General features: G+C 36.4%; 1 protein-coding gene across 2 annotated transcripts in view; it reads right to left on the bottom strand.

The window, feature by feature from the left end:
* The window catches only part of CNTN5 (contactin 5), a 584,072-nt gene that overhangs the window by 459,204 nt on the left and 111,988 nt on the right, over positions 1-12,880 (bottom strand). The window contains exon 2 of one of the 2 annotated variants that reach the window (XM_079302226.1): positions 2,096-2,249. The exons of the other annotated variant lie outside the window; for it this stretch is intronic. The gene's annotated coding sequence lies outside the window, so the exon portion shown is untranslated. The remainder of the gene's footprint in view (positions 1-2,095; positions 2,250-12,880) is intronic. 2 annotated transcript variants of the gene reach the window in all.

Raw genomic sequence — 12,880 nt, 5'->3', positions numbered from 1 at the left:
GGATAGCCAACATCAAGCTTTGCAGGGTTGATCTTCATAGTATTTGATACCACATGATCAGGCATGCCTATTTACAAAGCCAATCTAATATACAGAGCATGGGTTTGCATGGATACAGTTTGGGTTTTTGTTTTGCTGATGCTTGATAACACTGATACATTCACATGATTGAATATATTCTTATACCCCATAATTAACTTTTTTTTCTATTTATAGAGCTATTTGTAGTAGGATGCTCTGCCTAAGCGAGGGAAAAATGTCTCAAATTTGACAATATTTGAAAAAGCTAGAAGTGATGGTTGGAGAAGGTAGGTCATGCTGCTTTTGGTGCTGAAGAATGCTGAGACCAGGTTGACTCATTAATCCTGGAGTTAAGCATTCTGAGGATGTGAAGAACAATGTTTCCTGAAATAATCTGGCACTGGGGAGTATGAAGCAGACAAAGTTTATGACAAAGGAACTAAGAAGAAATAGTACTGCTAAATGATCTAAAGGCTGCTGAGCTGACAGAGCTGGCAGTCAATCACTTTGTAATATAAAAACCCAGTCCTGCTTTTTAAAGCTAGGAACTTCTAACACACTCCTTCCAGGAATGTGTGGGGAGAATCCTCCCATGCATGGGAGACACCATTCAAGGTTACTCCTCAAGGCTTAGAGACCTGCCCACAATTGTTCCTACAGGTGAGTATCATCAATCTCTACTTAATAATTACTAAGCTAGCTTTGAAATTATCGATTTAATAAATAGTGCATTGTATCAGTACTTAGAACTATCTATACTGTGCAGTAAGTAATGCCAATTAATGTATTTTAGTCTATTCTCATTGCCATCATCAGTTTAAAGAAATACTCTGTTTGATTCATATGAAAATGTTTGGTTTCCTCTCCCTAATCCTGCAGAACAAAATCATATAGTGGCTCATCTACACCCATATAATCCTCTAGACATAAACTACTGATCAAGCCTGGTACTAGTATTGGATGCAGCTGCTCCTAGACTCTTCTCTGAGAAGCATATTAGAAAATAAGGGTGTCCTTTCTAAACTTTGTTTCTCAACAGAAGTGTCTCCTTGATTAACCTTGTCTGAAGCTTCCACTTTGACAGTGACATTGTCTCAGACTCTTTGCACATATAATTCAGAACACACCTATTATACCTGGCTATTTTTCTTACTTCTAAGTACCCACCATAGAGAAAAACATCTATCAATAATTTAAAAATCCACAATACCACAATTTACATTTCTTCTAAACAGGGTTTCTTCAAATTGAATAAATGAGTATTAAAAATAAACATTTTGTCAATTCACGCAGGTGCCCTGTCAAGACCCCACCAATAAACATCTCCCTGTGTTGCTTTAATACAGTTAACATGACTACAAAACAAAGGCCAAAATTTTCTTGCATTACTCTTGACAGTAATCCTTTTTAAACTGGTGTGGCTGAGCTTCAACCTTAGACTTCAGCCATATGAGTCTTACCTCTAAGCAGAACATATCAACTACCTAGGCAGTAAGCATAAATAAGCAGAAAACTTAAGCTTTGTATTGTTCAAAGCTAATTATTAGTTCCATATTGTCTGTGAAATTTTTCTTTAGATAGTGAGAACTGACAGATTATCATATAATGATGCTAGTTTGTATTCAGTGAACTTCATGGAACACTTGAAATTTGGAATTGTTTTTTCCATGTGATTTTTATGTCCTCCATTGATTCATGCAGGCTCTTTTTTGACTAACACTGTGCAAGATTGGAAAGGGGAAAATTCACTATTCAGTTTTACTGCTGACTGTAGAATCTCAGGTTAGTATGCAGTTTTTGTCAGTGCTGTCTTCTGTCTGTGATTCACTCTATTGCTTGTGTGTCTCTTTAAACTGATGAAGAAGCACATGAAAATGAAACACCAAAAACCATATGAACTGTGTCGGCTTATACTTCCTGACTCTATTAAATAGAGTTTGCCTCTGATAGAAGTCAACCTGAGGGCTGGCATCACTTCCCTGGACTCTTTTTATATTAGATTACTGGTTAAAAAAGAGCTGATGTTGAGACCAATGTTTTGGTCTGCTGTCTGCTAGCTGGCTCTCTGAGCCACTTAGCTAGCGAGTCATGTTTCCAGATGTTTGTCCTCCTTTTGTCCTCCAGGCTCTTCTGTTGCCTCTCATACAGAGGTTCAGACTCATGAAAAGATGAAGCAGGTGCTTAAGCCTAGGAGTAGTAAACTTCCAGAAGCTATTTCACCTTTCAAGCTTAAAAAAACCAACCCTGAAGTCTCAAGTCTCTTGCTTTGTAGTTAAAAGATTTTGTCTTTGTCCTTGTGAAAAGTCCATATCTCCTCCTTTTCTAGTATTTTTAAATAAAAATTGTGGTGATGCTGTATCAACTGTGCTGATAGTGATAAGAGCTGATCAGGAGATAAACATATTAAAAAATTGTCAGTGACCTGTATTTAAAGAGTTCATAAAAAGTGCTGCATGAAAAACAAGCACTTAAAACCTGAGATATCTGTGAGTTTGCAGTTTCCTTTGGAGGAAATATATGCAGAATATAACTTGACGAATTCTTGGAACTTTAAGAATGCAAGCAAATGTTATAGCAAAAACAGGTGGTCTACAGAATCTCAGATAGTTACACAAATCTTCTCTGGATCTCATGTCTTTGACTAAATTAGAGAAAAAAAACAAAGAAATAAATATTACATTTTACTTCCCATTTTTTCCTGTATGTCTACACCTTAATCTATATGTCTGTATGAAATCTGATTAGCTTTGGTTGGGAAATTATATTCCTGGAATAAATTTATAGCTATGTGACTGTGTTTGGGTTGCTTTCACCACCAATTTTATTATCAGGCATTAAAGGGAAGTATATATCTGTGTCATAGATATCACAGGCCATCTAAGCTGACATTGGTCCTCAAAATTTTATGAATCAATTTGGACTAAGGTACCCCTAATTTGATTTGTAATTTGATTCCTGATTTGATTATCTAGGATTTAATAAATAAAACATTTGATGCACTTTTTCCAAGAGGATAAGACAGAAGAACAAATAAGGTTTTTCTGCAGAAGAAAAAAAAAAATTATTTGGATCCTTTATCAAGATGGTTCTGCACCCTTCACACTCTTTTCAGAGGCATTAATGATTAATGTAGAGGTATGAATACAGCCTATTTTTAAAGTCAAAAGTCAGTAAATAGTGTTGGTCAGCTTGTGGGCAGTCCCTTACATAGGAGAGCTCATTTTCAACAAATAATATAGTCAGCTAGAGCAGAGTTTTGGAACAGAAACAAAATTTGTTGTCATGTTTATAGAATCAGGAATTATATGCAGGCCAGGAAGGGAGTCATGGCCAGGTTCTCTCCATAGACTTTTTTTCATATATTTTAGACAAATAATATTTTGGAGCCTTTGAATGTGTGGACACAAGTAAAATCTTCTGATGTGACCTCAGCAGCTCACTTAATATGCCATATTCTTTAGAATCTCATTCTAAAATGCCATGAGGAGCTGTACAACAGGAATTTCAGTTGAAAAAATGTTGAGGTGTGTCTGCATATTACCACTGGGTAATGGTGACACAACTGGATAGCAATGTTCCTGAATAGAAAAGAAATGAGATCAACAGGGTGAGAAAATAAAAAGGTGGACAAACAAATATCCCCATTGGACTTATCTAGGTTCCTAGATAATTTCTTCCTCACTAAGACCTTAGTATGCATCTACCCTCTGGTCCTCTCTAAGATTAGCTGTGACTGCCTAGGCCATCTCTCTCCTCACTCTGAATTTTCACTGTACTATTTTCTTCTTCCTGCTCATCTCATCTTGCACTTGAGAAGTCCCCCAAGCAACTTCGAATTTCCAAATGTTTTCAGGAAGGAGTTGGGTTTCATTTGGTCCTGGTAGTGGGCTACTTTTTTTTTTTTCCACCGACATCCCTCTCTTAATAGAGCAAAATAAAGCACACTAACACATACGAGGCATTTAATAAATGAATCACTCAATGTAAATTGCTAAAATGATTGACCTTCCCTGGTCATTGTCAATTCCCTACACAAAGGGCAAATAAGGTGTTGGCAGTAAGGGAACTCTCATTTTTGTAACCTTAGGAAGACAGTGGAAAACTTGGCAAGTTACCAAGGTTGAGTTGTTAATCCCAAAAGGGGATTCTTATCCCCACAATCCTGTAACCTCCCAATCATACTAGAGGATGTAGGCTTTTAAGAAATTTTTCTGCTCTTTAGACATTTTTGTAAAAACGCATTTTGGGATAAGTATCACTAATGTTCCTCCCTCCCTCCCCTTTGTCTCTACCAACAACTGATATTTACTCATACGAATAATGAACTTTTGCCATTTTTTGATAAAACTGTGATGATTTTCTTACCTTTCAAGTTACAAAATTTAGGAATAAATATTCTTCTCTTTCGTTTTATGTTCCTTTATCCATTTGCAGTACAAGCTTATTTAACTGTATGTCTTTGACAGAATTGCTTAATGCCAGAGCCATTATTATTTCCTTCCCTTTAAGCTGATGCACACATTCAGCTAAAAATCAATTGTGTGCCACATCCGCAAACAAACTCTTAGTCTTATTTCCTCTCATTTTTATTTTCCATTTTTTGCTTGGATAGTTAAACTTCCATTAATACCACTCAGGACACTTCATTTTTTTTTTTAATGTTCCATCATTTCACAGTCCAATTGCCATCTGTGGCAAAGTGACCACCTACATAAAGTTCATAAAGCTATTTAACCTACGAAGCTATAACCTCAGTCTATAATGGCTCTTCACTCTTAATTTCATAAATAAACTTTGATAGCTGTCTCAAGTGTATCTCCAAATGCTTTTCTTGGATCAGTTTAAGAAAGCTAAAGCCCTGATAGAATTACATCTGCCCAGACATGTCAAGGGCAACAAGAAAAGGTATGTCAGTGATAAAAGAAAGGTTTGGGAATAGTCTTTAAAGCCAGGTTGGGTGAGGCTTTGAGGAAGCTCTCTAGTGGAAGGTATCCCTGCCCATGGCAAGGGGTTGGAACTAGGTGATCCTCAAGGTCTTTTCCAAGCCAAACTATTCTATGATTCTATAATCCTATGTTGTAAAAATATTACTTCATTCCGCAAATATTTATCTAGGTATCTGTTAAACTAGCATGGTTACAAAAAAATTATTTGAGTGTGTTTTGGGTTTGTGTAGCAGGTTTTTGGTAGTGTCAGGGCTACAAGGGTGGCTTCTGTGGGAAACTGCCAGAAGCTTCCTCCATGTCAAGTGGAGCTAATGACAGCTGGGTCCTAGACAGACCCACTGCGGACAGGACCAAATCCCTCAGTGACAGCGTTGGCATGTCTGGGATAAAAGATTTAAGGAGAGGGGGAAATCTTCAGAACAAAAGCTGCCAGAGAGAGAAGCGTGAATAAATGAGAGGATCAAATTTGAAGACAATAATGTTAGTGAAGAAGGAGGCTCCAGGCACTGGAGCTGAGATTCCCCTGTAGCCCATGGTGAGGCAGCTGTGTGCCTGCAGCCCATGGAGGTACATGGTGGAGCAGAGATCCACCTGCAGCTCCTGGAGGTCAATGGTGGAGCAGAAATCCACCTGCAGCTTGTGGAAGCTCCCACACCAGAACAGGTGCATGCATGAATGAGGCTCTGAGCCCCTGGGAATCCTGCACTTGAACAAGCTCCTGGCAGGATCTGTGGCCCCATGGAGAAAGGAAGCCCACGCTGGAACAGGTTTGCTGGTAGCACTTGTGACCCCACAGGGGACCCACACTGGAACACCCTGTTCCTGAAGGACTGTGCCCTATGGAAGGGACCCACGCTGGAGCAGTTCATGAAGAATTGCGGTCCACGAAAAGGACTCATGATAGAAAAATTCAGAAGCCTGTGTCTCTTCGGAGGGAACCACTAGAATAAAGGGGGGACATGAGGAGTCCTTCCCCTGAGGAGGAAGGAGCAGCAGAGACAGCATGTGATGAACTGACTGCAGTCCCCATTTCCTATCCCCCTGTGCCACTGTGGGGGAAATTATAGGGAAACCAGAAGTGTGATTGAGCCTGGGAAGAAGGGAGAAGTGAGGGAAAGTGTTTTTAAAATTTGTTTTTATTTCTCATTCCTCTCCTCTGATTTCACTGGCAATAAATTAAACTAATTTCCCCAAGGTGATTCTATTTTGCCAACGAAGGTAATTGGTGAGTGATCTCTCCTTCTCTTAAACTTGACCTATGAGCCTTCCCCTGTATATTGTCTCCTCTGCCAAGCTGAGGTGTGGAGGATAGAGCAGCTTTTGTGGGCACCTGGCATCCAACCAGGGACAACCCACCACAAAGTGCTGCATCAGCTTTAATTTGGTTTCCTTGCTGTTTCAGCTTCAACACGTACGAAGTCAGAAGGTAAGAAAAATGGAGAAGTTTATGTTTAGAATGCCTTTTGACTTTCCTTCTGATCACCTAATTTTCTTTTGAGAAGAAAGAAACAACCATTGTATCAGAACTCAGTTAAAGTGACCACTGGCTAATTTATCAGCAAGTATATATGCCAATATTTCCAATTAACACTGCTTTTCCAAGTTTTACAGTATTAATAATTTTATACATAAAAGAAAATATTTTTGCTCTATTAGCCAAAAATTTCAATATTAAATGCTAATGTAATAAATTCGCGACAGTGATATCTATCTATCTATCTATCTATCTATCTATCTATCTATCTATCTATCTATCTATCTATCTATCTATCTATCTTCCTTCAAATGTTCCAGGAATACACCAGTTTGTACTAAAGTCTTCCATCCATGTGCTTTCTAAAACAAAATTTAAATAAAAGACTTTTCCCTGAAATTGCATTCTTTGTTACTCTTGTCACCATAGATTTTGTTTGAAATTTTAAAATAAATCAGTAAGCAAGCAAACACTGTGATTTTGCTTAGTGTTACATATGTTCAGTTTTCAATTGGCACATATAGATGTCTTCCAGTTCCTGTAGGAAACAGGAAAGAAACTGCTTACAGCATCAGTTGAAGCAAACACCACCTACAACTATTTCTATGAATCACCAAACAAGCATATAAAAAGATTTATTAATTCAACTTGCAAGGGAGTTCTTTGCCTCAATGTGGTTGGCTTCTCTCTGTCTCTTTCACATTCTTAACTTTATCAAAGTCAGGCAGTTCCAGGGACAGTTATTCCTCACTTACTGTACCTGAGTAAGAAGAATCCTGTGCAACCTCTGCAAATAGTGTCTGTCAGACACTTATATTTTTGGAAAGAGCTTCTTTTTCTTTGACACTATGTAAAGAAAATATTCCTTTAAAATTAATGGAATTCTAGATACAGTCATCAGTGGAAATTGGGAAGCCATTTGTATTTGGGAAATAAAACTGCAAAAAAGCCAAATAAACTGCATTATTTTAAAAATTTGTTTATTTTTCTTAGTCCTTGAAATGCATGTTTCATTCAATAATTTAGAATTTTGAATTTTCATTTCAATAATTTTGAAACCCTGGTATTTGTTGTGTAGGAAAATTTTGAATCTGGAAAAAACAACAAGCAAGGTTTCTGGGGTCTTGTAACAACTTTCTTAATTATTATAGACTGTGAGTTTTCCCAGTAGTCCAGAAAAAAATCAATTAACATCTCTTGCCTACTAGATGCAATAATAAAATTTAAAAGAAAGTTCTGGCTTTATTTCTTCATATTTGCATGACTTGGTGACTGGCAGGAAAAAAAATAGGTCTGTGTGGCTGACTGTGCCTATTAGACAAAGTGCCAACTTCTTCAAATGAAGGGAGAATCTTACAGTTACCTGGTGTTTCTGCTTGAGGTTTTCTCAATGGCACTGAAATACATAGTTCAGGAAATAAAGAGTGACCTTCTGATGCAATTAATTGCAAAACAGATGCTCCAGTGCTTTACACAAAACATTTATTTTGCCATAGCTTACTAGTGTACAGTGCCTGTAGCCAACATCATTTCTGTGTCACTCTGATGTCTTAGAGCATGTCATAAACCCCATGATACCCCACACACTCCTTGTTGCTAATGGTGGTGGCACTTCTGCAATAAGCTGGGTGGGTATTGTCAAAAGGATTTCTTACTAAAGCTTGAGTCCTTGCCAGCCTTTGTGGTAGCCTGGGGACACCGGTGATGGATCAGTTTAGAACAGGTCTCTGCTTGCTTTCATACTAAATATGAAAATAGTATTCTACAAGACTGTCTTGGGGTGAGTTCAAAGATAACTTTACTCCCTGAATACTCAGAACTGCATTAAAGTCACAAACTGGGCTTTGACACGTATTATGTACCAAATTTGGCAGTCATACAATTGGGATTTGCACAGTCCCCTCCCATCCAGCTTTTGGAATGCCTAAAATGAGCACTGGAAAAGGCACTGGCTTAAAACTTTGACATAGTAAGTTCAAAATGAGATTTATTGACTACATAGCAAATATAACATATATTTTTGAGAACAGGCAGAATAATTATACACTGGTTTATCCACTAAGTCACCAATGACCTAAACCTTTTCTATTATTTAGAAGTTTCTTGTTCCTTCTTTGATAATATTTGAACAGAAACAGTTGAACCCAACAATGTCAAAACTGAGGGTTGTTCACAGTGTACACCTAGGTGGAAAGCCTGAGCACAGATTTCCTTCTTTTCTCATACTCTATTATACATTGTAGTGTCTTAATTTTTTGTTTGCACGTATCAGATTGCTGCTGTTACCTATGAAAAAAAAAATCCATGTCACTAAATTCAAACAGAGATTTGATTTGGAATCAGAGTTTTTTAGTACAGTTCAATGAATTGCATTACTTCAAAAGACTGCTCCTAGCTTAGATCAGTATTGCTTCATTCTAGTTAAAACAGGGTTCACACTCTAACTATAGCTATAAAAACAAAAGCAGCAGCTGTTCTGAATGATTCCACTCAGAAACAGTTCTCAGGACTGACTGGTGTGGATTTAGACAACAAATAGCCATCCTGCATCAGAGGCCTTTACATACCTCTATTTTGTCACAAATAATTAGCTTTCTGAAGTAAGCTTGAAGTATAGACCTGTTATCTCAACTGCAGCATATCTTTTACACTTAACCTTGATCATTAAAGCTGGCAGATTTCACTGCAGAGAGCCATGGAGTGGCATTGTTTCAGTATAAGTTGGGCAGAAAATGTTAAATAGTATCAAGTCAACATTTGAGATGAATTCAGATTTTTTATTTCATGAAGTCAAGTTTAAATTTTAAAGGCTCACTTTAGTAAATACTTTATGTCAAAAAATTGGACTGAAAGGCAAAAAGAAGGTATTTTTCATATGATATATCTTTTCCATAATATTTGGGAATAAGTAGATTTTACTTTTCTAAAAAATAATATAGAGCCATGACACTAATTCCTTTTATGTAGCTACTCAGCAGATGAAAATTATTTAAAAATATATGCATTTGTTTTAATGCTCTTATGTTTTTAAAAACTTTTAAAGGTCTTAAAAAATTGATGCCAAATTAATATTGTCTTGTGTTTCAATTAGTTTTATCTGAAATATGTGTTACTTTTACTCTGTGTTGTTAGTTTATGAAATTGCTATTTTTTTTTTTTACTCCATGATAAACTTATAAACAAATTTTGTTTTTTCTGTAATACACATTTTAAATAAAGAAATAGCAGTAAAGAAAAGCAAACAAACAAGCAAAAAAGCCACAAAATTGCCAAGCACGAAACCCAGAAGCTTTGCAGTTGCAACTATTTTAATTTTCTCAGGTTTCCTGTTGGTAGTATGTCATGAATAATGATTTCAGGCTCTGGTGGTTAATAACACAAAAGAGATATTGCTCTCTCTTACTTAAAATCAATGTTGAGCTTGCACTGTAAGCAAAGTATTTTTTGGGCCCATACTGTAGACTGAATAATACCAGACAGACTAAATATTAGAACCTGTTTAGAAATCAGAAGAATTCAGAATTCAATGCAATTGAAGAACTCTGATCAGCTATTTAGCTGCTTAGCTATGTAGTGTCAGATTGGGGTTTGCCTTATTCTCCTTCATAGACAATCCATTTAATCAAACTTTAGCAAAGCAAGACCATAATATGACAGAGTAAAACTATGTGATTTAACAATATTCTTGTCCATCTTTTATGTCAAAGTAGTCCAAGTGCAATATTAAAATTTTCTGATCAGAAATTAGAATAATTTTAATGTATCAAATAAAATTCTAAGCACGCCAAGGAACATTTGGAAAAATATTTTCTACCTTATGGAGATTTTCTGAGAAAATTCACAATTATTATGGGTCAAGTCAGTAAAAACTTCTTGATTTAATTGAGAAGTAGTTCAACATGAAAAAAAAAATCTAAATCTCCTCCATAATTGTCTGCCCCTTCCCTTCCCTTCCCTTCCCTTCCCTTCCCTTCCCTTCCCTTCCCTTCCCTTCCCTTCCCTTCCCTTCCCTTCCCTTCCCTTCCCTTCCCTTCCCTTCCCTTCCCTTCCCTTCCCTTCCCTTCCCTTCCCTTCCCTTCCCTTCCCTTCCCTTCCCTTCCCTTCCCTTCCCTTCCCTTCCCTTCCCTTCCCTTTACAGGGAAAGTATAATGATCAATTAAGGTTCTTGATATCTTTACTGAGTTTTATATCTCTTTCATTTTTATTCCTCTAGTGATACATTTATGCATTATTTCAAAGTCTAAAATAAGTCAGGTGAGTTGCCTCTTTTAAGTGCTACTCTCAATCATTTTCTTTATTTTTCAGAAAAAAAATCTTTATGCAGATTTATACATTCTCAGTGTCTAAAATTAGATGAGATAAATGATGCACATCGAGCATTAGAGGAGATCTTGCCAGTTTAGACACATCTAGATGACAGAGTATTAGATATTATGTAATCCTATTTAAAAATGTCTTCAAGTCTTCAAAATGTTAAGGTAATGACAGCATCATCACTTTCAAAATCAAGTTGGAAAACTCACTAGTATGTTTTTCATGGCTTCCTAGATGTGAATTTGATTCTCCACAGGCAGCTCAGACATCAACCCTTTAGAAGCCTTTGGGAGAATGAATTTACTCTTCAGAACACTTTTGTTGATCTTCAGAGCTGAGATCAGCAAAAGTCCTGGAAAAGATGGTGTCTTACACATTTGGTATAATTTTTTCTTGTTTACTGTACTTAATTTTCATGAGTAGTCTTGGAGATCTTCAGTCAAGCCCACAGTATCAAACTGAGTGAGCCAGAAGGGATGGACAGCCATGTCACAACCTTCACCCCTATCAAACACACTCCTACAGCTGGCAACATTGACTTACCTATTAATTTTCTAGACACAGGTTGTGTTTATAGTGACACTTTCACTCCTCAGTGTGACTCCAGTAGCCACATGGAATATGTATGTGTACATTACTGAAACATAAGCTTGGGGTTACACACTTACAGACTTGCATTCCTGCTGTTTCTGAGCATCCTCCTGAGACAATTTTGGCCTGTGACAATTTGTGCTCTCTGCCATAAACCCCAGTTCCAAGGTCCATTCTTGAAAGGCAGACCTGTGCTGTGGGATGTCTTGGTTATTAGATTTATTAAGCTAGGAATAACCCAGAACTCTTCGGGAGTAGAAGTAAAATGTTAATTTTAATTAGTTTGAAACCTGAAATTATAAAATAAGTTTGAAATAGCCAATTTGAGGTAGGAAAATTATCCAATAGCTTTGACAATTACTTGGAAAATATTAACAATGGAAAATACATCACTTGTAAATATTTTATACATTATTCTACAGCCTACTTTGAGCTGGAGCATCCAGCTATCCATATTCTCCAAACATATCCAAGATTTGAAGAGACCTACATGAGAAGAATATAAAATTATCCTAAAAATTTAAAAAAACCCCTTCATTTAAAATTATACAACTTTTTTTTCTCATTGTTGCTTGTTTATTTTTCATCTACTTGCAGTTTTCCAATTCAAGAAGTTGGCACTGTTTTCATAAAGTAATATTTTTTATACTTTATGAGAAATCAATTAAATTATGATTTAGACTTTGCAGGGAGTTAATGGATAGCAATTTAAAGAATTATTACTGTGCTTCAAGTAACATCAAGTATCATATTCTGCCTACATAATTTCTGTATTCCTGCCACTTAAACAGCTATTAGAAAGTGCTCCTGACACAGTCTTATGCTGTGTATGTGCAGAATTACACCCCTTTGCTTCAAATCCAGGTGTTTTATATTGGTTACAATAAAATTTAAGATGTGAGGCAAGGTCACTATATAAAGGTAGTGTAGTGTCATTTACTTAGTGAAAAAAAATCAACCAAAACCAAACAGATTTTAAGTTATATAGGTACAAAAAATCAGAAAAAAAAAAAAATTGCTCAGGAAACTTAGGAATAACATTATTCAGTCAAACTCAGCCTGGAATAATTGTTCATCTGAAGGTATTCCATATGCTAAAAGCAGCTGTGATCCAAATGGATGCATGAGCTATGTGAGAAAAAAATGCTTATTATTAGATGCAAATTGTAACAAAATGGATTAAGCAGCACTTCTCATGCATCAAGGAAGGGGTACTGAGGTGTTTTTACTGCAAAGCACTACTTTGGTGACTCAAAGCAGCCATAAACTTCACATATGGATTCATTAACCTGAACATTCTAGAGAATCTGACCTTTTTGAGTAAGAAGCTGTTGCCAGTTACAGTCTCTTTGCTATTTCAATTTATTTGTAAAAAAAATTAAACATTTCCTGGTATTTAATTTTTTAGCATAAAGTAGACCCTTTATTTTTCCAAGAATTTTTTCCCCATTTCACAACTGAAGCCCCTCCTAAGAGGCTATGAAGCAAGAGACCAGGCTTAAATGCCTTTCTGGCATTTCTTCCTCTTCTTCAT

This window comes from Erithacus rubecula (genome assembly GCF_903797595.1).
Source record: "Erithacus rubecula genome assembly, chromosome: 1".
NCBI lineage: Eukaryota > Metazoa > Chordata > Aves > Passeriformes > Muscicapidae > Erithacus > Erithacus rubecula.
This window is presented reverse-complemented; position numbering and strand designations above follow the sequence as displayed.